The 27,414-nt window shown below is 34.4% G+C and overlaps 1 protein-coding gene across 1 annotated transcript in view; it reads left to right on the top strand.

Annotated features, from left to right (window-relative positions):
• Positions 1 to 27,414, top strand: part of LOC109598743 (headcase protein) — a 95,781-nt gene that overhangs the window by 33,116 nt on the left and 35,251 nt on the right. The window lies entirely within an intron of this gene.

Genomic DNA, 27,414 nt, shown 5'->3' with positions numbered 1-27,414 from the left:
CCTGTTAATATTATGATGAATTTCGGATTGTGTCATTTGGACGCGTCCTTATTCGGCGTTCGAAATAAAAATGATGATTATTATTTCGGTCGTCGCTTATTATCGTTGCTAAATTTAAAATAGCATGTGTGATTGTGGTCACGTCACAACTGATCTCCACAGGCTATTTTTTATGAATCATATAAATAAACGCTGTTGTTTTTCTATTGTGTGCAAAACGTAACAGGTTTGTGACATTTGCATTCATAACAATTCAAGTCGCAGTTCGTCAACAACATAACGAACGTTCATTCACGCCGGTACTAATAACTAGAGTTTTATGGCATTATTCATGGTCGTTTTTGATTAACAAAGTAAACAAAACAATAAAAAGAGTAATTGATGATTAATGTTAAACAAAATAAGCGAACGAGGAAGTTATGTATGTGCAGTAGTGCTCGAAATTATCGGTTATTTCAATAAAGCAAATGGAAATGATGGCCTAGTTGGTCCAGCAAATGTCATGCATTAAAATGAAATATTATACTAATTACTAATTGCACTAATTGTGTATACGACTATCAAACTACTTCTAATTTAGTTATAGTTTTATGTCATTGAGAAAATTAGTTAATTGCTGTTATATTCTTAGCAACCTTATTGGTGTTTTTTAAAAGTTAATTCATCACTGTGCATCTTCAGTTTTTTTTGGCGACCAAACTAAAAAATTATTTCAACCATTTTCATTCTTGAGTTGTGTCGCGATTCGAGAAGTCCCAGTAACTGTTTAGAGTCGGCGTGCCCGTAACTTGTCCAGTCTCGTTATGTCTATTTTCACTTCTTATATGGCCAGACCGAGCCCAACCTCTTGTCTCACTGGATGGAATTACAACTGGCAGGCCAGTTCTTACCGTTAAGCGATACTTAAAACGAGAGACGCACGCCAAACATCGTTATTCTAACGCTCTTGCAGACGGTATTAATGGCATTAAGGAACGTTTTTTTTTTCGGTGCTAAGGAAGTAATTGATATTATTATCAGGCCAATAAACGCGATGGTTTTAACTCGACACTCACGGTTCATAACACGTAACATCATAATTCTTGTGAAATGGAAGTTCAAGTTAAGTTATTGTGGTCCAGCCTCTTCATTAGGGAGTTTTTCAGCTTCCATCCCCGCTGAAAACAATTAGCAAAATTTGAATATCGCGAGTAACGCACACTTGGCATAGTTGTTAATTTTGGATGTCGCCGAGGACAAGTGGTTCGTTTGTCGTAGGTTCGTGACATTTGAATGTGTTTTGTCTCGTAATTGTGACTAATGGCGGTTATAATGTCCCGCTGCACCATGATTGCTTCATTGTTTTTGCCTCCTGCACTTGTCTACATTATTCATTAAATTTATATTTTTTTATTTGCTTGCGCATTCTATGCAAAACCGCAGACAATGGCACTTACTCACCAAGTGGGCTGCGATCGTGGTCATGGCGAATCTCATCAAATGAAAACTGTCCGTTTTGTCGGGTTTTCTGTTGAAGTTTCATGAGTTGTTTCGATGGTCTTGCTTGGATGTCTTTTATTAACATACAACACGCGAAATGCACTTTCATAATGAGAAAATTAAATTGCTTATTTAAATAAAATATCATGGCACCCAGCAATATTTAACGCTTTATTATCTGTTGATGAAGTATGTTAAAATTAAAACATGACGAGGTGTTAATGGAGGAATTAAATTGGATTTTTATGAACCCGGACAATTTTGCTTCAATTTTAAACGGCCCAACTGCTTAATTCCCTTTTTTCATCTTAAATGAACGGCCACTTCAGTCCCATCCTGCAAAAGCCAACACAGAAGGATCGCATATCTTATGCAGGCCCAAGTCGTATGTCAACGCATCAATCGTCCAATCCATTTCTCCGTTTCGTTCGCGTTTGCCAACGCCAAACAACGGATTGCCCGAACGCGGCCGCAAACCGCCGCACGTTTATTCAGGGTGGAAAATGCGTGGCCCGCGCAGCGTTCGTCTGGTCCGATGCATACGTAGAATGCAGTTACGCAACCCCACGAGTCCCACGCAGTTTTAGGTCCCTCTCATTATAATCAATATTGGTGCGGGTTTTTGTTCACCTGCGTTTTGCGTGGGGGGCGACGAATACGGAGATATTTAACTTCGGCCGACCGCCAAGGGGATGCGAAAAAATTGCCCAGGAAACCGTAAATACTGGCAGAGAAAGGGCAGTGTTGACAAAAACTGCAAAAATAAATCTTTCGAAGTTTATTTCATTTATTTACCACATTTGGCTTCGGCTATTGACTGTATTTAATTAAGATTATATAATATAATGTAAATGTTATTACATTATTTATTTATGTTGTTTTGTTAATAATATTGTTTAAATATACAATATTACATTATTTACATTTAAGTTGGTAAATTTACATTTTATACGAACTTGAATGACATCAAATTAAAAAAATAGACTTGATGACATATATAACCATCATCCTGAGATAACAAATTTAAAACTGATTTAATGGAGATTCAAATTTAAGAAACACGAGAGTATAACAGTGGTAAACTCTTACAAAATTTGCTACAGTAACGGAAATGAGTGTTCCAGATGAGTCTGATGATGACTGGCACGGATTAAAAAATAAAAGATAAGAACAATTATTATGTGTATCATGAAGTTATTTTTATTTTATTTCTAAATATAAATTTTATTTTCAATGTTAGTTTTTAGTTTTATCAGTAAATAAAGAATATTAATATTGGTACTTCGTGTTATTCAGATAAATAATTTTTACATTCCTACTTATAATAAAATCATACTAAGATAATTGACTTGAAAATGAAAATAATAAATCGAAAAAATAAACAATATTAATTAAGCAAACAAGTCGTTCTTTATCATGCTAATAAATATAAACATTACCAGTAAATTTTAATAACGTGGATAAATATTTATCTTAATTAAAAATACATGTTTTATATCACGTATACATAAAAAAATTCTATGTATTTCCTAAATACTCAATAAATGTAACCGTCTATAGAATATATCAAAATTTATTTATTTGATTTTTATTGATTTCGACCATTAAATTAATTATATTTATTAGTCTGTTATTTTTATAAAAATTAAAAATTGCATTATTAATTTTGTAACGCTCTGACCTCTACAAATGATTTAAATTTATAAACCAATAAACAACGTCGAAATATGGAAAAACAAAAATATTATCGGAATTTATTAACAATCTTTGGACAGAAATCTGAAGTTATTTACATGCACAAATAATGTCGGGTGGAAGAACGCACGTCAAAAGTTAATTTAAATTTAAATAAGTTGAGAAAAATACTTGAGGTAGGCACTAAAGAAGTTAAATCGTCGGCCCGAGGAAAACTGATGTGCAACTCAATTTATAAACTCCGGTCGGTCGTAGATCGATAGTCCGGGAATACGCATTCACTGCCAGACATTCAATATTCCCATTTACAACTTTCCTTTAGCGCGAATTACAAAGTACTTTCCATCCAAATAAACTGCGTTTTTTCCACGGACCGTGGAGGTTTATTTAAATCGGCGCACATTAATTTGGTTAACTTGGCAAGGAATTAAAACGTTCGGCCCCGAAGTCGAGGATTTAATCGCGTTTTTATTTCGACGAAAGAAAGTTGCCGGCGGAAAGGTGCAAATTGAATGTAGCCGGGGAGTTAATTTACCATCGCCAGCAACGAGATTTCGCTAATTCTGGCCAGAACCACAATTTGTTTAGTATGTATAATTAAATTCGCAGTACTTACAATAAAACGACAGTTAAAGGATATCCCACAATTAAAACACTTGTTTATTATTTGCTTCGAGAATTATTTTCATTTTTGAAGTGCTATCACTATCAAAGTTATATAAATTAATTACTTAGTTATTTATGATATTATTGTGTAAACTTGTGTATATTTAACTTACTTACATTACCTTTCCGGGGACGCTGTGAGAAAAACAGTGTCAAAGTCCTGAAAACTAAGTTTGCCAGTTCGCTTGACAAACAATGGTTAAAGTGCGCGTAATAAGGAAACTTTAACTGCCAAATATGATGGTTGTTATGGGAATTTCTCTTTTTGTTGCGCCAATATTGGTGCTTGGAAATGTACATAAAGAGAGAAAAAATAGAACCGGAGACCAGGAAGTTCGAGTTTTATTGTGCCGGAGATATTTAAGTTAATGGCGGCCGGGATCAATTTTCTCGTTCCAGAAACTGCGTTTTTTTTTTCTCATCGGTACAGCGAATTAACTGTGATTTGCGCTGAACCGTTTCTAGTGCAAATACGTACGTTCATTCGTCGATCGAAACGATCCCTCCCGGTGGAGTCCGTCTCTGGCAAACTGCACTCGGCACTCCCCACAGCAAAAACGCAAAACCGGTCGGTGCATTCGCTAGGTCACGGCCATACGGCCCGTAATTTCTTTTTGCTGGTCAAAAACCAAGTGGACACCACCAAATCCGACTGGTAAGTCACGAAACCAATTACTGGAGAATGAATTTTTGTCCACGTGCTTTTTTTCTTCGTGTTTCGTTTTCAAACGCGGCCGATAACTGGTTTTCCGGAACGTATGGTTATGCGAGAACTTGCATAACCCACGTAATATTTGTAATATTTTTTTGTTGTTTCTTTATTCGTTTTCGATATTGTTGGATTTATTTATTTGTATTGCTCTGAAGAAAAGAAGAATGGTAGTTAATTATTTTGGAAAATTGATACTGGTCGGACACTAATGACCTTGGTCCTTGGTAGGACAACCTTTTGTTAACCTGTGAACAAAAAATGAACCCTTTGACATTATATTTGTAAGTAATGCAGATATTTTAATAAATCTCAGAAACAATTGAAGATAGAATTTTATGTAGAATTAAAAAATTCTATAAATAATAGCAAATTACACTTGAACCGAAAGTGGCAGTATATTATTGTAAAACTCATGGAAGCTATCTGCCACCAAAATTTTATGTTGAACATGATGAACCTGTTAGGTGAAGCATATAATAATAAATTAATGGCCCCAAAACACTTAAAATTATTGATAGTATACTTTAGAATTATAGGAAACTATTGATTGGAGTAACTATTAGTAGTATCCGAGCACTAATAGGTAAGTACGTACTAGCAATAAACTCTTCGCCAATAAAGATAAATATTGCCCAGCATAAATTCAACCCATTTTAATCCTGCATGCATTACACAAACGCAACCGCGGGGACTAATTCCGGTGAACGTGAAACGTCCAAACGTGCATCGGGCGGCGTCGCGACGTCGGGCATCAACGATTGCAAGTTGGGGGAGGCCCCCCCGAAACGCGGCGCTCAGCAACAGCGGAACGCATTGTGCGTGGCTCGGATTGGATGGCTTCGGATAACGCATCAGATGATGGGGTAGGTCCCCGACGACCCAACGCCGATTTCTGCCTCACGCACTTCCCAACGTCGCTGTTGCCACAACGCCGTTCTGTACTGCTGCCTGTTGTGCACGGTTGATTTTCAGTTTTAATTAAACGGGGATCGGTGCATTAGAATGATGACTGCGGTCTTGCAATTAATGTTGGAGTTGGTACAGTTATCTATAAAACGCATTGTGGGGGCGATGTTATTTTAATTATTCCCTCATAAAATAGAAAATACCGGGTTCGAGCAGACGTATAAACAAACTTAATGCTCTTTGGGGGATTACAAGTCGGGATCAATATGGCAAGAAAGGTAATAATATATTAATACCACAAGTTTGTATATTTAATTCAAGAGACGTTGGGGATGTTCGATTTTACGGTCGACGGAACAGTATGATAAATCTAGCAATCTGACTTGGACAACTCCAATATCAAAATAAAGTTTAAGTCGAAAAGTTCTAGTTTCAAATCCTCCACCGACGTTGTTTTATAAGTATTGTGTCGTTTCGGTATTCCGGCTGTACGTCTTCGGCTTTTTTGTGCCGGTTCTTTTTCCAGTTAGTCCACCTCCGATTCGGCTAAAGCTGTTCGCGAAATAAAAGAATTGCAGGAAGGTAGAAAAAAACCAGTGATAAAAAAACGTCTGACATGACACGATTTCGAGACTGAGGAAATCAAACGCATTATAGAATTGAAGGGGTGGAAGAGAGCTCGACAACAGATACTGTGACAATCGGACGGAGGACGTGCCGGGAATCTGGACGTGATAACGCAAAATGCACAGCACCAACACGTCCGTCACCAGGCTACACCGGTGCGGAATTTTCAGGTTTTTTTTTGATATTGGAGAGGAAATTGAAAAAAACAAAAACACTAGACAATGAGTCTGCAATTACATCGCCGAAGTAACACAAGTGTGAAACTGTAAACGTGATTTTGATTTAAAATAGTGTCTGAATGAAGCTAAAACACACCACTCAGTGAAACAATCGCCTTTGAAAAGCTTTTGACTTATAATTAACACTAGTTGCTAGTTGTACAAACGTTTTTCATAGTGATTAGTACAATTTACATATTGATGAAAAACTAACGCAATAAACCCCAATTACCATCCACTAACCGTTGTGTTCCAAATAAATTGGATGCGTGCATATTTGCCCGCCGGTAACAGTTATTTATACCAAAAAACCAAATATTGACAGCGATTGTAAACATTTCGAATGCACTAAGATGTCGTTGAACTCGTCGCTGTTCTATAATTAGCATTATTTGTGTAAAATGTGAGAGATCGAGACTTGTTACTAGGTTGGCAGTGGAGCAGACAGTATCTATGCAAATATGACAACACAATGTACTGTTACTGACGCGATGATGCGATACGGTTTCGAATTTAATTAATCCGGATTCAAACAGCCAGTTTTACGGCGATGGCTAATTATACACCCTGTGTTAAGTCATACAGTACGCTGATCTAGTAACGATTTTGGTGTTTGACCAATTACATCATAAAAAAAATTCATCAGTGATTCGTCTCTGAATCCCCCTTTATTTTTTCCCAGACCCTAACCTATCCCAATTAGAAGATGCGTCGACATGTGTACATAAAACCCGCCACGGCATAGCCAAAAACATTTATTTGGTAAGACTCACGCAATTTTATACCCCAGGGTCGTATTTGTTACGAAACACTGGAGTCAGAAGTGTACAGTCCTTGAATGAGTTTGAGTTCTTACAACCACTAATTGGGTGGGTATTAACGTGGGTAGAAATGGCGTAACTCTGTAGTCGGTTGATTATTTAACGCGGGACGCACTTTTTATGGAATTTGGTGTAATAATTTAGTTAAATTGGTTAAATAAATTACGTTACTTCTCCACGCACTCCTTAATTCGTCCACTTCTTTGTGTAGAGTCGTTTGCATTGTACATGACAAGAAACTTTGTTTCATCTCTCTCTTGTTTTTCTATTTTTTTCTTTTTTGGTTGCCCAAATATTGTACTTTTGTTTATATAGACCAAAAGGGTCTATTGGGGGGTGCTTCTCATTAAATAGCTTTGGAAACTATTTATTCAAATTATTTTATAGAGTATAAAAAAAATAAATATAGAGATATGAATTGACTCACAGATTGTGTGAACACATGTTGATTGCTGACACATTGTATTACTTTTTTAAGTTAATTTTTTAAAACTAATTATCCGACTAATTGATACAAAAACTGTTAAGTAGAATATTGTTATTAACATGTAATAGCTTTTTGTGTAAAAGTGGAGATTGCAAAAATTTTCTTTATTTACAGATAATTGACAATGCTGAATAAAATGTTTATAATATTTAAAATTTAAATAGGTTCAAGTAATATTTCTCTTCGTTAATGGCCAATAAAAAGTAGTTCCCTGAGCAAAAAGTTTGCGGCCAGTGATGCGACGCGTCGCCCGCCGAAATTATAAATCCATTACCAAAATTCTCCGACCGACGAACAAAACCGCACGAAACACGGTCGCCGCATCTGTCCGCCCGAACAAAAAAAAAAAAAAAGTTGCGGATTCGGACTGTCATAATTTCGTAGCAAACGGCTTTCGGGGGGCAATTTAGAGAAAGCATTAGAGCCGGCTCCGAACTGAAAACAATAATAAAATGTGCAAAAACGGTAAAACAAACGAGCGGCGACCTCAAACCCTGCCTCCTGGACGAGACGGGTATGATTTACTAAGTGCGTCGATACCGAAAGAATAAATGCGCAAAAGTTCGTCTGCCTCGTACCTCATGACAAATTATTCCTCCACGGGTCAAGAAATTTGTGCGGGGCGGACCTTTTCAATGGCCACCCCCCTCGTCTCGGTGCTCTTGTTCGAAATATATTTTTTCAATATGCGCCATTTGGAGATTGGGACTGTTCGTGTCCGTGGGGATCCCGAAAAAAGGCCCGAATACATATTCAACGTCGAAAGAAATTTATGAGCCGTGAATAACTACTAGAAAATTTTGTTCTATAACTTATGATTATGATTACTTTATTGATCTTCGGTACTCCTGTATCTTAGAAGTAGGTTCCCATATTGTTATTTGCACATGGTTTTTATTCATTTTTTCTTGAATTTTATGAAATTTTAACGTCTATGATTTATCTTGTTATATTTTTGTTCATAATTCTGATATGATGTCTTTATTCATTTACAATACTCTCATGTTTCACAAGCGGATTTCCGTATTTTTGAAATTGATATTGGTTTCCATTTATTTTTCCTTAAATTTTATGAAACTTTTAATGCCTATACGAAAACGCTTTAATGTTCCATCTTGTTAATTTTTCGATTAGTGCCCTTCCCAGGTTACATGAACGATTAAGGTGTAATATCGATAAAAAAGTTCAGTATGCTTTTAAAATCTAAGTGTATGTCTGCTTTAATAACCGTCCCGATTCAGACCGCATAAAAATTTAAGTTTTCAACGTAAGCGAATTTAATTTGCAAAGATATTGTCGATCCGATTTGGCTTTCATAGCTAACTACCCTCGGCAAATTGAAATAAATCGACTGTTGAAATTGAACGTTTTTTTTATTATTTTTGTGTGCGAAAGAGACGAAGAGGATAAAATGCCAGGATGCCGAATAAAATCAAACAACTACCAAATCAATAATAATTAAAATCTGTCAGTTACAGCCCTTAATTTCCCGACTGGGAAATGCAACGTCAGAGTCAACCCTTTCACTTCCGCGGCCACAATTCGTTGCCGTTTTAGAGTCAGGAATTCGTTGGACGCTATTGTCAACTCACATCACTGACTTTGTAGACATCCCTGAATTTATATCAACCATGTCACCCATGGCGGCGTCACAGGAGACTTGTTTTATAGCTATTTGATTTAACGGAAACAATCTCCTAACTTTTCGAATTGCTGAAATTAAACTTAGTCATAGCAAAGATTAAATATATACATTTAATAATATAAAATATGGTATTTATAACGCAAGCTTTTTAAAGTTAAAGTACTTTTAAGTTTCAAAATTGGTTATATAATGTCTGTCTAAAGCGCCTTTAAACTTCTGATAAATTTGTCCATTTATTGAACTTAAAGTACCTTTAAGATACTTATAACCCTATAATTTTGATGTATTTTCACATTTCTAAGAGAGGTCTGAAGGATTGTGTTGTATTCTAGGAGATTCGAAATCTATTAAAGTGTTGTAGCTATGAGTTTTTTTTTGAAATATTAAAAAGGCAACAGTAATAGAATACTAACAGTATATTTTAGCATTCATTCAAATAAAAATTATTTTTTGTTTTAGAAAATTCGACATTGATAGACTCAAAAGATAATAACGATATTAAACCTAACCTACAATTAACCATTCATTTTTCAAAGGCTGAAATTATTATATAAATTATATTAATAAAAACCATTTTTTTGTTATTTTTTAAATCCTGATATTATGTATAATTAATTTTATTTTTCCTTATTTTGCAGGTTAGTACAAAATCGCCAACAATTAAAGGGTAAGAGTCATTTAAAAATATAATGAGTCATTCAAGCAATCAAATAACAGTATACATATTTTAAAATACTCTACTTAAACTTGTTTGTCCTCGAATTACGCTAATGACAAGTAATCCGATGGAGTTTCCTAACAATGAAGCATCCATTAAACGACGCTCGCGCACGTATTGAATTATTGAAGAGATTTTTAAGTAGCAATTAAATATTCTTTTTGGCGGAGCTTATCAATTAATTATTCTTTTAATGCATTGTGTCCGGGAATATAATGAGTAATTGATATCCACAAAGAATACGATTCAATTAAGTTTCAGGTGGATTCCTTAATTCGGCTTTTGTTTGCAGTTTTCTTCTTTCTCACAAATAATTCCCCGAATAAAAGCTCAGATTACGCCCACGCATATAATTTACGGGCGCTGATCACGCTCAAAAAGTAGAAAAAAAAAAAATAATTGATCCGCCGTTTCAATTTACGTAACATGATGTTTTCGAGGAAACGGGACGAAATGTTGCCGTAACGTATTGCGGGACATTTGTTTATGTAAATTTTTGTGTTGTCACGTTTGCGAACATGATACCTTGGGAAACCTTGTTTTCGATTCATAAATCCGAACAATTCAGGTCGTTCGTATTCATGTAACGATTGAATATCGTGCGTTTGGTTCGTTTCGCGTATCCCGATGCATTCGGATTATTTATACGGGGAACCTACGTGTTAACATTGGACATTTTTCAGATGCAAATGTCGAGATGTTGATCTGCACAATATGAATTGCAATTGAGCAAAAAACGATGCATAAATCGATCTTTTGACAAGGTGAGATGTCTGAACACGAACAATGGTTTTTAATTACGGCTTAATTGTCTGTAGGTCATTGAGCATTAGCCTTGATTACATGAAAAGTGAACAGTGTAAGATATTTATCTGTTTATCTGTTCATATGTATATACAAACAAAAATGAACGTTTACTTATTGTAAATATTAATTAAAAATGCATATGGATTACCTTGAACAATAACAATTTATTCAGTAATTTAATTAAACACTCCTATTTTGGAATTAAAGAAAAAATCTCTTACAAAATCAAAGCCTTTTGTGAATTAGAGCAAAGTAGAGGAAATTATATTAAAATACTCACCTTGGATAATAATAAATTTAAAATGTACAATAATTGAAATTAAATATCCCTGATTTAAAAATAATGTAAAAAACTTTTATCAATTATCAGTTAAGATTAGAATAAATTCTATAAAAGTACACAGTGAAGACTTGTCTTCTTTGTATTTTAAAATTAGAAACACGAAACCGTTTTTTTTCCTTTTTAAAATTACCCGCCAAAGACTAGGGGTTTCCTCCGGGACCGCGATAAGAAGAGCACGTCCCATTTGAAGGCCGGGCAACAGTAAATTGGCGTAATAAGAAACGGCGCTAAGCCCCCCATCCAACATCTCCATCTGTTTTATATCGTGCTGTAAGCCTGTATAATCGGTGGATGTAAATGAGCAGACACTCATCGTATCCAGTCGGGAATCCCAGGGATTAAAAGATAAGGATGTACCCACACGTACACGATTATCAATCGTTATGAGAGCAATACAGTAACCGGCAAAAAAGGGGTCTGGAATAAAGTTTGGCTTAGTTGAAATGAGTGCACGTTAAAATTGAACCTTTCCTCTGCAGCTCTCATTACACTTGATAATTCCACAATTGTGTGTCGTTTGGTTTCATGTTCACTTTAATATGGAAATCGGCGCTGTAATTACACGGCTATCTTACAAACGAGGCAAAAAATATGTAAACTTTTTGATATTACCCCAACTTCACGTCAACTAGCCATTAGAACGTTGGATTGTAACTGACCATTACACCGCTTTAATTACAAGTAATCTGAAATGATAAAAAATGCATTTGTTTAAATATTTCCAATTTAACGGACAGGTAGAAGTTATATTTTCAATTATAACTGGTAAATTTTTAACACATCCGTTTATATTTATACCAGATGAGGACACGAAAACCCATCTCCTTTTTAATTTGTCATTAATTACTCTCCGATACGCATCATAATCATTATGTGTAAGGGTTGGGTAATAATTCCATTTCTGCCTTTGGCGAAAATCAACTGCAAATTAAATTGGGTCGAATTAGAAACACTTTCCAATTTCCGCGGGAAATCGCGCCTGGAAGCCAATCAATATGATTTTCCACGAAGATTGATTCGAAAACGAGTTATTTTTCCAAATGTGTGTCAATATGCTAAAGGTCTATCGAAATATAACATCTACAAAATTATGCGAGAGAAAATGTGTTTTGTTGATTTTGTTTGTTTTTTAAAAGTCCCATGAATAAATTTGTTTTATTATCCTTCTATTAAAATTGTCTGGTTTCGAGAAAATTTCACGAGACGTAAAATTACAACGGGAAAATTTACGAGTGGTTTGGAAAGCCACGAAATGACTTGAGAGTGTGTTTTACAACCCGTATGAGGTAATGGTTGTTTACAGTCGATATTTTCTTGAACTATTAATTGCTGTTAGAATTTACTGTAATAATTCATTGATAATATGGAATATGACAAATATTTTTGAAAGGAAAAATATATTTTATAAATTAGATCTTTTTTCTAAATGTAGAACAAAAATTGGGTGTTTTTTGATATTATTTTGTAAATTTTAGATTTAGAAATTATTTAAAGAGACTTCATACCCATTAGGAAAAAGTAGTGATTTGCAGTCCATTGTGTTTTTTTACCGGATTTTTTATCATTTTATTTTCAACAAATTTTCAGGAATAAAAAGAGTTAACTCGACGACTGTTTTCCATTATCGTCGTGCACAGACTGCACACCCGTGTACAAAAAAGGTGCGGCGTCTCGCATTTCGATTGTGTCTGGGTTTGTTTGCATATAATACGGACCAGGTTTATTGTTTTTAATTAACGAGGTCCACCGCAACCGCACACAAGGCCAAATCACATTTTATCTCTCGCGTATTGATTTTTGATTAGCCATATCTGATGTCAGCTAAACGTTAAAAAGATGATCAGTTAATTTTTGTTATTGAAATATTTAACATTATCAATATGCCAATAAAATCCATGATACACTGAATATACACTGAATACACTGAATAAAATCGTCCGGACAATATGGATTATTAATTAACAGAGACCGTTAAGGGGGTAATAACCATCGACTGATCCGGTTCAAAATTTAAAATTAATAGTTTTCGACGGCCGTAATTACAAAATCACGCGATAATTTATGCGTTTTGACGACATTTAATAACGCACCGCGCCATACGGATTACGTAATAAGTGCATTAAACAATTGCTCACAACTGTCATACACCTATCAACAATTCACCGGATTGATTGCACCGTGGGCCAATGGAATCGGCGGGGCCCGGTCCCCCTGGTTCAGTTTCCATAAAAGGAGATCACTGCCCACACGAACACGCGCATACATTACAATAATATTAATACACATGCATCGCATCGGAACGGGTTGATCTATAGTTACGAATGCGTTTTAAATGACGGCCGGTTTGTTAATATATCAACTGTCATGGCGGGAAAACATGGAAAAAGAATTTTCATGCGCAATCACTGTGAATAAACAATGGATAATGTTTTTGTTTAATATGTATTTAATTACTTGTCTGCTGATAAAAATAGCGGTACTATGCAATACTTACTATAATTCAGTACTAGGTGGTCAGAAACTAATAGTGGATGGACTATATGCTAATACAGAAAAAAATATTTTTTATGTAAAATAGGAGAAAAATATCTATTTTCTTTTAAGTCAAATCGTGTTGCAAAAAATATCCTCAGATTCGTTGATCTGCTCTAATATTTTATATAAAAACTGATTGAATTTAACATAATTCCATTTCTATATTCTTAAGTAGAAATGAAGATTTGGGGGTCAAATTAGAATTATAATCTAAATCCAATTAGCCATGTATACCTGAAATTCTTCACGATTCATCCCACCTTATTTCTGCTTCCCCCTTTAGGTCCATATTAACTTTTTTCTACCTCTGCCTTACCCTGCCCAGTTTTCGTGATTAAAAGAGTATTAAAAAACTGTCAATGTAGCTGTTGCAAATGATCAAAACATTTTATGTTATGGAAAGCTTATCTATTTTTAAACAGTATCTTTAATTAAAAATTAAAAAAAATGTTTTTTCTGATAAGTCAGATGTTTCAAGACTCATATCAGCCATCTTAAAAACTGAATATTGCTTTTATAGAAAAGAAATTAATAGTAAATGAAAGAAAACTCAACATAAATTTAAAATTGATCAATTCACATTGCACAATAACGCACCGTATCGTTCAATAACATAATCAAAATCCCACATTCAATAAAACGTAAAAGAAATGCTAATCTACACAACAATGGTTGGCTTACAATCGTAATCTGTTCGTAAATAATAAGATCATTATTTATGTCAATTAACTGTTATAAGTAATTTAATATGCACGACCTTGCTAATCTGGCATAGCTATTTTTAAACGTTGTTTGTTTGAAAACAACGATAAAAGTCAGTTTATGTTTAATTCATAGTTTTGTTTTTGTTTTGTTTGACGGATAATTAATAAGTTACGTTTTTACATATCTGAATTAGTTTTATCTAAACGACACTCTCATTAACTTATTGTACAATGTGTTATATTATCTATTCACCATCTTCTAGAAGTCCGTAATATTATATTTATGTGAACGGGAGAATTTATTTCTTAAAGATTAATAATGTTTTAGTTAGAAATGGTGGTTGTAGATGTAAATGTGTATAATCAGCAAGAGAACTTGTGTTGTTTCAATTAACAATTTAAATTTAGGCTTGTGGGCAATTTAAGTAACACGTTAAACAATATACATCCCGGTTAGAACAAAAACTGTAGTCCTCTAATTCCCCAGGGTAATACAGCTTGAACGTTAGCACAAAATTATGTACAAAAACATAAATTAGCACGGCTGACTCGTTCTCTAAATGAAGTATAAATAAGACAAAATCTCTGTGTGTTTCGGTAATTTGCAAGTTACGAGGCTAATCTAAACTGTGGAAGTTTTTTTTGTGTGTGCCCGTCTTAAGTTCATTCCCGCCGTTAGAGATTTGCAGATAAGAGTCTGGGATTATCTGTCGAGAATTTAACTTACGATTATGCTTAATCTTTCATTCCTAAAACGCTGTTATTAACTTGACGCTATTTTAACTACTTTTGTTTTCTAATTAAAATTCATTTTTGTTGCAATTACGTATGAACAAAAGTCGGTCTCTCCTTTATTTTTCATTTGATTCCCCGCGCAATTCGTATTCGACAGTAATAAAAACTCGTCGCATTGTTTGAGCATCGGAAATTCTCGTTTTGCATTTTTCAACGATAAAAGTCTCGAAGTTAAGATGTTCTGTCTTTCGACAGATATAATAGAAAACTTTTGGGCGAAGTTTTCGCGACGACATCAACGGATCTCATTTCCTATCGGTGATTACTAATAACGGCTGCCCTATGGGGAATATTACGGGTCTTTGAAGAGATCTGAACAAGTTGAAATGCGGAAAAATAACAAAATAAGTTCGTTTTGCCAGTTTCGATATTTATATTTACTTCAAATAAATACGACATTTTAAAAAATTCAATTTCTTTTACAATTTATTTAGGATTGTTATTCTGTTATTTAAGTATAAGATAATTTATTCCGCGGTAATCATATTATAAATATTTGTTTCCGGTTTTATGAAGGAAGAATTTGTATTTTAATGTAAACTTTAAAACTCCTTGATTTGTATGGCTTTTTGATTAAGTAACAAATTATAATATTACATAGGTAGAACTGGCCGTCACTTTAGTTTAATTGAAATTTCATACGAACTCCACCAACATTCTTCTTCATTAAACCCGCCCGTAACTCAGCCAAAGTGGCTGTATTAACGATGAGTTTGGATTACCCCCCTTGGAAAAAAAACTTAGAAGTACTCCTTGTTTTCAAGTGTACGAAATTGTGTGGCGAACGAAATTTTATACACCTTGTTGATGTTTTAATTGAATTTATTCGTCGGTTTATTGCTAATTATGTCTGGCGATGTAATTAAGAAACCTGATGCATCTGATATTAAAATTAACTAAGCAGAATTATGAAAAATTATTTGGTGGTTGAGTATAATTTGTTTAGAACGATTATTACTAACATTATATATACATGGTGAGTTTTAATTATTATTGTGATGATGAAACTTTTCTTCTTGCAGTTACATTTAATTATTATTAAACTTAAATGCTCATAAAATTGTAAAGTGTGATGTACAGTTTATGTAAAAGCACTATGTGTGTTTTAGGTTTATTTAAACGTATATCTAAATTTTACTGATGTAAATTATTAATAATGTTTGCAATATATTTATTCGCATTATGATTGTAAATAAAATAAACATGTAGTATAAAGGTGTGCAACGTTTATAAAATAGAGATAGCTTTTTAATAAGTATTCACACTTACATTATAAATTCCAATTACATACGTATTAATTATTTTTAAGTCAAAAGTACATTATACGAGGAAATTTATTACGTGTGGAGTAAAAATTCTATCCTGACATATACGTTAAAATAATTCTCATTATACGACAAACTGTTTAAAATTTTATTATGGTTTAATGTTTTTCATTAATTGTATCATTAATTTAGAAGGTATTATTACTACATGTAAGTAGTCGTAAATTTATCACAAAATAAAACACATGTTATAAGACAATGGCCATAAACATTTTAACAGTTTCCTGTCGATTATCTGTTTTTTAACAATGGTGTAGGTTGTGCACATCTTTCGACGATAAATCAAATGACGCAAATTAAATAATTGTTCGCCAGTCTATCCAACCAATAAATCCACCTATTAATTTTTATTTTCGTACTTTCATAATTGTGGAGTCTGCTGAATGAAGTGAGGCAAAACATTCGGGTGCATATTAAATTTTTATGTCTATGAATAATGTCAGTATTTCCTGCTGACATTTTCGCACTAATACTATTCCAGAATTCAGTGGAAAAGTACTTTTCACGCTTCGATAATTCGCCGTACGATTGCAGCTACATTTTATCATATAAATAGCCGCATAAATAATATTCACAGAGCATAAATTAAAAAAGTGCGTTTCCCGCTGTCGGAAAATTTACTGCACCGCAAAAAAGCCCCATTGTTATGTTGTTTTTCATGTTGTATATGTATTATTGGGTCGTTTTGTATGTCTATATTTCATATGGAACAGTTATTTGAGCCATTATGTACTTTCCGTTGTGCCCATTGTCTACTCGATATCGATTCGAATCTCACTTGAACCAGATCTGTGTTATTTTAAGCTTGATCTCTTCCTGGAACATATCTGTTGAGTTTAAAACTGTACCAAGTGCCGGTTGGTAACAGCAAATAAGCCGATTTGCCTCGTCCCTAAACGGCCGTTCGTTTGCTGCATTTGCATAAAAATAAAGCCATAATTGTATTTTCTGGGGGAGGGCTTTATCTGCACAGAAAACCCCCCTCCCATAAAAGGGGAGCAGATGAATCCTTACTCCACGCCATTCTCGATGAGTCACCATTTTCCCCCCAGTTGTGACCTACCGCCACGATTGACGTGCGTGCAGGCGAAAGCGAGAATTATGCCAGAGGATTAAAAGATCAACGGGATTTACGTGGCGTAATTAGGGAATGGTGCACTTCTGGCGTGGAAATTAATGAGCGATATGCAAAGTCGATTGATAGCAATGATAGTGCTTAAGAAACAAGCTTCTGCAAAATAGCCTAACTAGTGACGATTTTTGAAAGAGGGTGTCAAATTAACATGAGAACTAGAAATATATCTTTTTTATTCAAGTGTCTGCGACCAATCGTTTTTACTATATAACAGTAAAGAAATTAATTAGGCAGGAATGGACAGAAATCAAGCATTTTATAAATCATTGTGTTTTAAAGTAACTAAAACTGCAAATGCAAGTATTACCATAAAATTTACTCAGTGGGTGGTTTCATCTCCGTTTCCAGTGATAACAATAAAAAATAAAAGTTCTCACGGTGAAGTAGGACTTTTCAAAACAAACACAATGGAACAAGGTTAATTTAATAAACAAATTTATTGCCTGAGCATCGCATATATACGCATTTCATTCTACGTTTAATGAATTACAGTTGCAGTAATTGAAATATGAATTCCCTATCTGGTTTCTATTTAAAACTGCATTTGCCAGTTTCAAACTGTGTAGGTAGAGTGTAATTCAAACTTCCAGTCTTTATATAAAAAGGATTCAGTTAGTTTAATAACAAATTTTACATTTACTAAATGATAATGTATTTGAATAAAACAGCGAGTTTAGTAAACATTAATTAATACTGCAAAAATACTTTGATATTTTGCTGGCCACTGTTCAAGCTTACTCCATCAAGAGCAAACAAAACACAGGAAAATTAATTAATCATGTAACGTGCGTATCACGTATCCCTGGAAGCACGATACGGATCTAGCGACTGCACAATCTGGATCATTGTGTCGTTGGTTAGGGATTGCACGTTTGAGGGAGTCCCCACGAAATCGATACAATACTGAAACCGAGCCGGTGCGTCAGCCCTGTTGGGGGGAAACACGCTGCACACCGCTGACTCACTGCGAACGCATAAGATTAACGTCGATAAGGGAAAACGAGGGTATGAGGAAAAAGTGGAAAAATGCCGACGAATTATCGTTGCATCATCACTTTAGTCAACCCCAAGCTACTCGTGACACGATATTTGAAAAGAAATAACCCAACAAAAGTTCTGATTCATAAGAAATGTCTTACAGGAACTACCAACAGTAAGAACGACACAGTGACACACCCAAAGCATGTTTACCCTTTTCAAAAAATTTTGTTATATCCTCAATGACGATTCATTTTCGTTGAAATATAAGTTTGATACAATTATTTATTATATAGATATGCATAAAAAATTTTAAAAATTTGATATTAAATGGTAAAGTTAAAGTTTCGAGTTGTGCCAGAAAATGAAGTTGAAAATAATGAGGATAAAAACATTTATATGGGGAATGTGCAAATTACTTAACAAATATCATAACAAACTTCGTGCAGACTCTCTGGTCAGTGTGAAACCGGTTAAACTCCCCCAAAAACCATCGAATCCGATTAAAGTTCTGTTCGTTTGAAAACCGCATACGCAGACCATCATTACAGGCTGGAAAATTCCCCGACGAATTGTTCCCGACTAACCCGTAATACGTAAATTTCAATTTGGCCGTATCAGCAAGTCCATTGTAATTTCGTAACACAGTGCACCCACCTAGTGCGAATTGCCGGCGCCGCCGTAAACTGCATCCAGCTTCCCGTTTATGCAATACGTCGAGACTGAGCATCCCCTTAATTCCTGAATCAGGCCGTTGTTTACAATGCAAGATTTCCGGCAGACGATAAAACGTGAAAAGGCACTGAGATCCGTCTTGGCAGGGAACGTACCAGACGTGAATCTCCATTTAGTGGATTGAGTGTCAGCTGTTGGTAGTAAGCAAGTCGGTTTCAACAGCTAGGTTTTGATGGAAAGAAAATTAAGTAATGTAAATAAAACATACATTTAAAAATGTTTTATATGAAAACTAGTCTTTTAGTTCATATTATATGCAAAAACCTTTGTGTTTAATAAACCTAGTTTGACTTTTAGCTAATTAAATGTATACAATAATAACATAAAGCTTCTTTGACAGTCTGACCTCCTAAAATTTAATTTTGTATTGTTAATACAGTATATGAACATCATTTAGCAGTTTTAGTCTCCCGAGTGCTTAAATGATGACTTCGTGTGCTTAAAATATCTTATCATCACCATTACAATCACCGCTTAATTCATCAGCAATTAATTAATCTAGCAGGAACAGAGACACGCTCAACGATGATTAATGGCCTGCTAAAAATTTTTTAATTAACACCAACAAATTCAAGTGGGTTCTTCCATTATAGTACACACTGGCAGCTTATTAACCAAGCTAATACTAACATCATAGCCCAGTTGACTGTGGCTGGAAACTTTTCGGCGTGCGAATTTAATTTGCAGCGGCGCCTTTGACCCGTTAATATCTCCATAAAGTCCCCGTGGAGTCGGTACGCCATTGTCTGGGTGATTTTACGTGGTTCTGGCGTTTTGACGAACGATTTTTGTTTACCGCGGAGACAACGTGCAAAACCGCGACGGGACTCGAGGAAAAGGAGAAGCGCGAACGGGCCGGGAGAAAAGGAGAGTCTCCGCATTATCGCAACCTGTGCGCTGTTATGATTATGAGCGTCTGCGCTACCCTTGTTATTGGCTTCGTAAATTTGCGAAATGATGTGCTTCTATTTAATAACACCGGCGCTTTTTATTTAATATCCCGCTCGCTTTCCGACAGACAATATCAAATTTGCCAAAACGTTTACGACTAAACGAAGGGGATTTTTAAATCTCTTTAGAGGACGAGAATAAAAAGCATTCATACGAAATTTAAATGGAGTTTCGGCCGTTTTATTAAACTACCGGGATCGGGAAACTCCCACGGCTTCTCACGTAATCCAAAATAACGAATTCTCTATCTATTGATAGGTGACTATTGTGTCATCGCAAACTCTTGATATAATTCACAAGAAAGTCTAATTAAAAAAGTAATTGAAAGAAGCCGAAATAATTTTTTATCCACAACATTCAATGACAGAGTACCTATAAAAATCTCCATCCAACCTAAAATTTTGAGATTAAAATATTTTCAATGTACTGTCACTCCCTGTTCAAACGGAAATGACATTAACTTCGTTTTTCAAATGGATCTTTATAAATGGATCTTTATAAATGATCAATTCTGGATGTACTGCATTTTGAGTCCTTTTTCTATCTTTATTTGATTTTGATATTTTAAGTGATGTAATAAAATGAAAATAATATTCAGATAAGTCCTATGATGAATTGCCTTCAGCACAAAAACAAAGCAAAAAGATAAGAATAATTGTTATTTGTGCATGTGTTTCATTAAGATATTTTTGTTTTATTTAGAAACATAAACTTTTTTATCATTGATACTTTGGTACCAACCAATTTTTAAATAGTGATATTTACGATCGCTGTTATAAACTCATTACGTGAAAAATAGTCTGTAACGTAATGCCTTTTTGTTCAAAAGAGAAGTTGCATTAAGCATGATAAACGATTGCGGTCGAATTCAAGCGGTGAACTCATTAAAAAAAAGTGTAATTCTGCTCTTGCAACACGCTTAAATTTTAATTAAACCGCCTAAATGAATTACAATCCGATGAACAAACACAATGCAACTAATTTAAATATGTATGCAAGTTAACAGTGATTCTGTTCGAAAATTGTTTGAAAATAAAAAAGTTGGTCAACCTGAATACGTGAATATTAATTAATTACGGCACTTATTTTGTAGTAATGCGATTGTAAAAGCAAAATCGTGTTACAGGTGGTAAGCTCGAATAAAACTTGAAATTATGATGTAAATTCCCATGTTTGCACGCTAAACAAAATTATCAGGACGCATTACAAAAGATAACAACTCACTTTATGTTTATAAATTTGTCACTCGAGTGTGCTTAAAACATATTTTTGGATATTACAGTTTCCAATTTTCATTTATTCTAATTAGTAGCTTAGTTAAAGGCACAAAGTTTAATAATAGGTCAAAAGAAATTAGAAAAAAAGGTTCTAAAGAAATTAGTTAAATTGTATTTCTTTAGATCCGTCATCAAGTCCAAGGAGAATTTGTTTAAATTAGAAATACCTACATAGTTTTCAAAACCTAAGCCATAAAAAATACATTTTACATTCTTGAAAAATTCTAATGAAATTTGAAGTTATACCATTAAAACTATCTACATAGTTTAAAATTTAAATACCAGTGTAACAAAAATATAAACTTTACTCCCAATGTAAATGTAATTCTAATTTGAACTTCTTAATCATCATCTTATCCACAAAGACTTTATTTATACAATTAGGAAAATGTGAAAATATGTAATTACAATACAATTACTCTGCTTTCATTGTGTGTGTATAGTAAGAGTATAACAGAATATATGTTTTATAGCAGGAGTCTTTAGCGCATTAATAGTATTTTTATTATAATTCCCGTCATTTAGGAAAATATAGTGCGTAATAAAAAAAGCATCCGTATAAATGAATAAATAAGCATTATATTAAAGGGCTCTTAACATGAAAACGGTTTGTTCATTCAAGACGAATCTCTGATTCCATTTAAAGAACCTTTTCGGCTACTTAGATAAAATAGTCTGACACAAACTAAATCAGTTAACAACCATCTGGATGTTTACGTTTTATTCTTGCGACCTGGATCATTCGAATTCAGTTTGACAATAGAAAAACACGTATCGTTCATTTAATCAAAAACCGTTTATTTGAAGACTTTCCCCCCGCTATTTGCACCTGAGCATAAACTACCCAAGTTTGCTTATTTGGCTCTAAACTAACAGTCATTCTCAATATTAACAAACTTCTGGCATGGCGGCTGCGAAGTGAACACATCCATTTAATCCAGGCAGAGCCTGTAGAAGCGGGATCGGTATAATGGCCTTTTATAGTTTGTACGCCGTTTCGTCCTGACAAACACCTATATTACGTAATATTAGCCGATCCTAACCGCCGGTCATTTACAGTATGTCTTGTTTATTATGCCGGGGTCGTGGTTTTTATAGACGACACCATCCATATACGGAATCAATCTTTGTATTGTGCAATCTGAAATATTTATGGTGTCTTAATAAAAGGTCAGAAGAATTAGAAAAGGATTAAAGCAAAAGTATCTTATATGTCGATCGCCATAAAAATTGATTTCGTTTTATACAATGATGATTTAATTAGACGGAAATATCTCGGCTGACACCAATTTGTACCTGACAAAAAATACCAATCAGAAATGAAATCATAAAAGATCATCACTGAAGCTGATCACGTCCGTCTGTTTTTACTTATTTGCCCAGACATTTTTATTTCGCTTACTTTTATGGGTGTAAAGCATTTCACAGTCTTAAACAGTATGATAATAATGAAGCGCTAACAGTGTTGCATAAAGAGTTCTCCATAACTTTTCCCGGGAAGAAACAATTTTATGGATTTAATTTAACTTGCAGTTTAACGGGAAAGTCTCTCGCCATCTTGGGAAAATTAATAGAATTTAAAAAACCTTTGGCGTTTCTCACGATAATGTTACTAGGGCAAAATGATGTTCGTAACGTAATAGAATGGAAGCTGATTACAACATTCTTTTCAATAATTAAAGGTGTACCTAAAAACCAGAACGCCCGAGGAAAATATGAAGTTATAACTGTCATCGCAGCCATATAGATGAACCCATCGATCGCACGTGTCACAATTTTTTTATCAGCACATTTCGATCAAATTTACGCCAATTAGACCGCCTTTCCGTCAAGCACATTTACATGCACGCATTCCAGTTTCGCGTTCAGTTATCGTACCGTGGCGCAGGTGCCAAAATACAACCAAAATAAACAAAGAAAAATTGAAATTGTTAATAAATGACCCGCCGAAAATGTAAAAACCACCTGTCGTCGTAATTACGGGTCCACGTTCACAGCTGTTTGTCAAAATTTGTGATGACACGTTTTTCGGGTTATTTACTTATTTTTTTTTTGTAATTTAAACGGATAGACACGTCCGACATGATCATCATTTATGGTTTCCTGATGGCTCAATAAATTGTCTTTAGGAAACACTCGTGGCGTTTACATATTTTATTAATTATATGCGTTTCTGTTTCAGGTAAGCCTCGTTTTCCAACACTTTATGCGAGTTGTAAGTAACCAGGGATAAGCTAGGAAGGTGTTTTTACTTGGCATAAGTTAAGATTATGCAAATACGTAAATTCCCCTCTTTCTTACCATTACTGTTTAATTTATTAAATTATCGAACGGCAATATTCATTGCTTTCTAGGCAAAATTAACGTCTCTAGCACGATCATTAAATGAATTCGTAGGTGTATTTGTGCTTTCATTTGAACATTATTCATTTCCTAGCCTTCGTATTGTTTGTTTATTTTCAAAGCCAATAAAATCTTCCGGTGTTTGAATAACTGAAGTAACAGTACATGTAAATTGAGTGGTTATTAATTATAGGGCATCACACTGTCTTACAACTTGGAGATGGTGGTAATTATAGACTATTACTATTATTTAATGGACAATATTTTTACCTACTAACAGTGTTTAATAATGTATGATAATGATATTAATTTTATGTCAGCAATTAAAATTCTGTTATATGGAGAATGTCAGCTATTTTAATTTGCCGGATAAATTGCACGTATATAAATTATTATTCCTGGTCAGTTTCTGCTTTAATCAGTTATTAAGTGTGAGAATAAAAGTAAATATTAAGGATGTTATTGTATTTTCGTGTTATGGTACATACTCGATTTTACCGTTTCCAATCTATTTATGTCAAATTCAACAGTCCGACAGATAACTGTTTATGTGTATTTAGAGGTAATAATGACATTTTAATCTGGCTATCAATCAATAATAATTACTCTACAATTATTGTAGCTACAATCTAATTTAAAGTTATTTAAAATAAACATTAACCTCAATCATTCTAATTACAGCGATACTATGATTTTAATCCTAATAAATCTTACAATGTTTACATTAAGGACAATGATTTAAGTTGACACTTTACACGGATCATGACTACAAAGTTCCGATGCATCATGATCCCAGCAAAATGTACTGGAAACTATACTCACAGATCGCTGCGCTGATTAACAGTACTACTATCCTTATTTCTTTTTTTGTATCGTTCGTAGCTGTACACGACCATAAAAATGTAAAAACAAACTGAGACAACTTGCAGTTTGTCGAGCATTAACATTTTCCGCTTACAATGTTCTCAGGTAACAGGGCAATTGAGTGTGTTCGATCATATCGAATGACATAAACTCATATTCGACGAATGAGACCCAACCTAAGGCTGTTGACCGTAATGTTCACTCCTGCAAAATGTTTTCTTTGTGCGGTTGGCAGAATTTATTGGATAAGGGCTTGTATGTATGTATGAAGTCTGTTTGATTGTGCTTATGATCAGTCCTTTAAAGACTTTATTGTGTCTATCCAGCTGAATTGATGAGATATATTAAATATTACTTGTCTTGTCGATTTCATCTTTAAAACCACTTTATTCCATGTTACCGTTACTGACAGGTTTGAGAGTTTTTTCATAAATATTACCGCGAGGCTTTATTTTCCATTGTTAATCCTTTACACCCCTCTTTGGTCTTAATTGTCTTCTTAATTGAGACTTTTACAGCTCTGTTAATTGAGATATTAATCCGGATATATTCTTGGAGTGTGATAGACAGCTTTTGTGTTTAATAAAATGACGCCGGGTCGTAAACTGGAGAATCTGGGCCATAAACTTGGCCCAAAAGGGGCCCCTCAATCTACAGACATTCCCATCGGTCGTAGGTCATCTAATTAAGGGTTCAAAATGTAACATAAAAATGTCGCATCACGTAGCGAAGGCCATGTTGGTTGCTATGTAAATGAGAACAATTCAGTCATTGCTTTAATTACCCCCTTTGCAGGTCCTCAATCTTCCGGCTTCACGATTGCCGCCATGCAAAGTTCGAGTTTACGACGATTCTTCGAGGGAGTGCAGGCTCTCCCATTGTATTAATTACACCATCGCAGTATTTGCAGCACCAAAGTGAAAATCCTACATAAGTTCGCTGTTAATTTTTAATGATACTCGAGCTGGATGCCAACTTTATGTAAATAAAGTCGCAGCTCGAAGCGCTTCTTTTGCCAGTCATGTTTATTTAAAATATTAGCTAAACACTTTTTACGCTAATTTACGTTCAAAGACATCTTTGACTAATATTTTTTTAATGAAGGTGTCAACTGTGCATAAATATTCATGCCTCTTAAGTGTGCACTTCACTTTTCTGTGCTCGAAGGTTTCTATTCGCGGCGCGGTGTTAAACAAGCAAACAAATATCGACTCTGAAACAACAAGGCTGCATTTCGATAACTTAAACACAGCTGGAGAAAACGCAGGAAATATACTCTCATTATCCTGCAACCTCTAAAATGACGTTGTATAAATATAAATACAGACAGCATATAAACAAAGACAAAAATGGGAAACGGTATTAAATGGTTGTAAAAATGTCCAGGTACTAACTAACTTGTTAACGGTTGATTAATAAATAATTAACGATAGCTTTTACTGCACATGAAGAGCCTATCGCTAGAAAACAAGCAATTTTAAAGATAACAGGATAACAAGTACAAGACCAGTGAATGTTTTGCAATTTATAGAGCGATCATAATTTTAATTCCAATTCATACGTTGCAGCAAACTGAAGAGAACCATAACAGAAATAATACCACGATACAATGTTCGAGTGCATACTATGAAGTATATAGCCGGAAAGTCCATAAAAGCGGCGTGAATATCATATTTTGTTGGTCGCAGTAAATTGTCCATAAAATGGAACGAGATCGTTTATTATTATATTTCGCATTCACCGCTTTATCCTTTTCTCCATGGTTTACATTGAAACAAACTTACCTCATACTTCTTCATATGTAGCCCCAAAGAAATGATTTAAATCTACGATGGCCTTTCAAGTCTGCGGTTAAATTAAAGAAAGTATGCTTCTCCAAAATATAAAGCAATATTTATAAACATCTATAGGTGGATGAAAATGCTGTAATGTCGAGAAAATAGGCTCGGGCCTCATTTGTGCGTCCGCAGGTGTCCATAAAGGTTTTAACCTAAAATATTAGCTCTTAACCACAAGTGTGTGTTGGGAGCTGAATGGAGGCCATAATATAAAGGGAAGCGTTCGGGGCCAACGATGTTATCTTTCTTAGTTGATGGGCTTGCGATGAAAACCAGCCAGTTTATGTATCCTGAATTAATTCGAGTGTTATTGAGGAAATTATTTAAGTAGCACTTTTAAATAATGTATTATGGTGTGTGGGAAACTGCGAAACGGAAACGAACCTCATGGAAGATTTGAAACCAAACTTGTTACATAAACATTTTAATATCTGTCCATCCTTTCATCGAGAACAATGCGTAATGTTTATATTATTTTTTATATTTTTAATTAATATTCGATGTTAATGTTCTAAAGTGGTATGGACCTTTTTAATAAACTTGTCCCGACCTACTCTTACGTGAGCTGATCAGTAAATATAAATAAGCATTTTCGTTCAAGTAAATATTCTTTTGGCACACTGTTAAGTAACCGGTCGTTGACTGGCTATAAATAAAACGCCTATTGGGCAACACGAAATTTAGAATAATGTTTGTTGTTGCAGCCGTGCTGCGCCCAAAACACATGCACGCAGGTGAATTCGTCCAACGCGCCAAACCTTTCTAATTAGTCGGTTGCTCCGGCGTATTCAAATAATTTACATTTTCTTT

This window comes from Aethina tumida, chromosome 3 (genome assembly GCF_024364675.1).
Source record: "Aethina tumida isolate Nest 87 chromosome 3, icAetTumi1.1, whole genome shotgun sequence".
Classification (NCBI taxonomy): domain Eukaryota; kingdom Metazoa; phylum Arthropoda; class Insecta; order Coleoptera; family Nitidulidae; genus Aethina; species Aethina tumida.
Note: the sequence above shows the minus strand (reverse complement) of the source record. Positions and strands in the feature narration are given on the sequence as shown.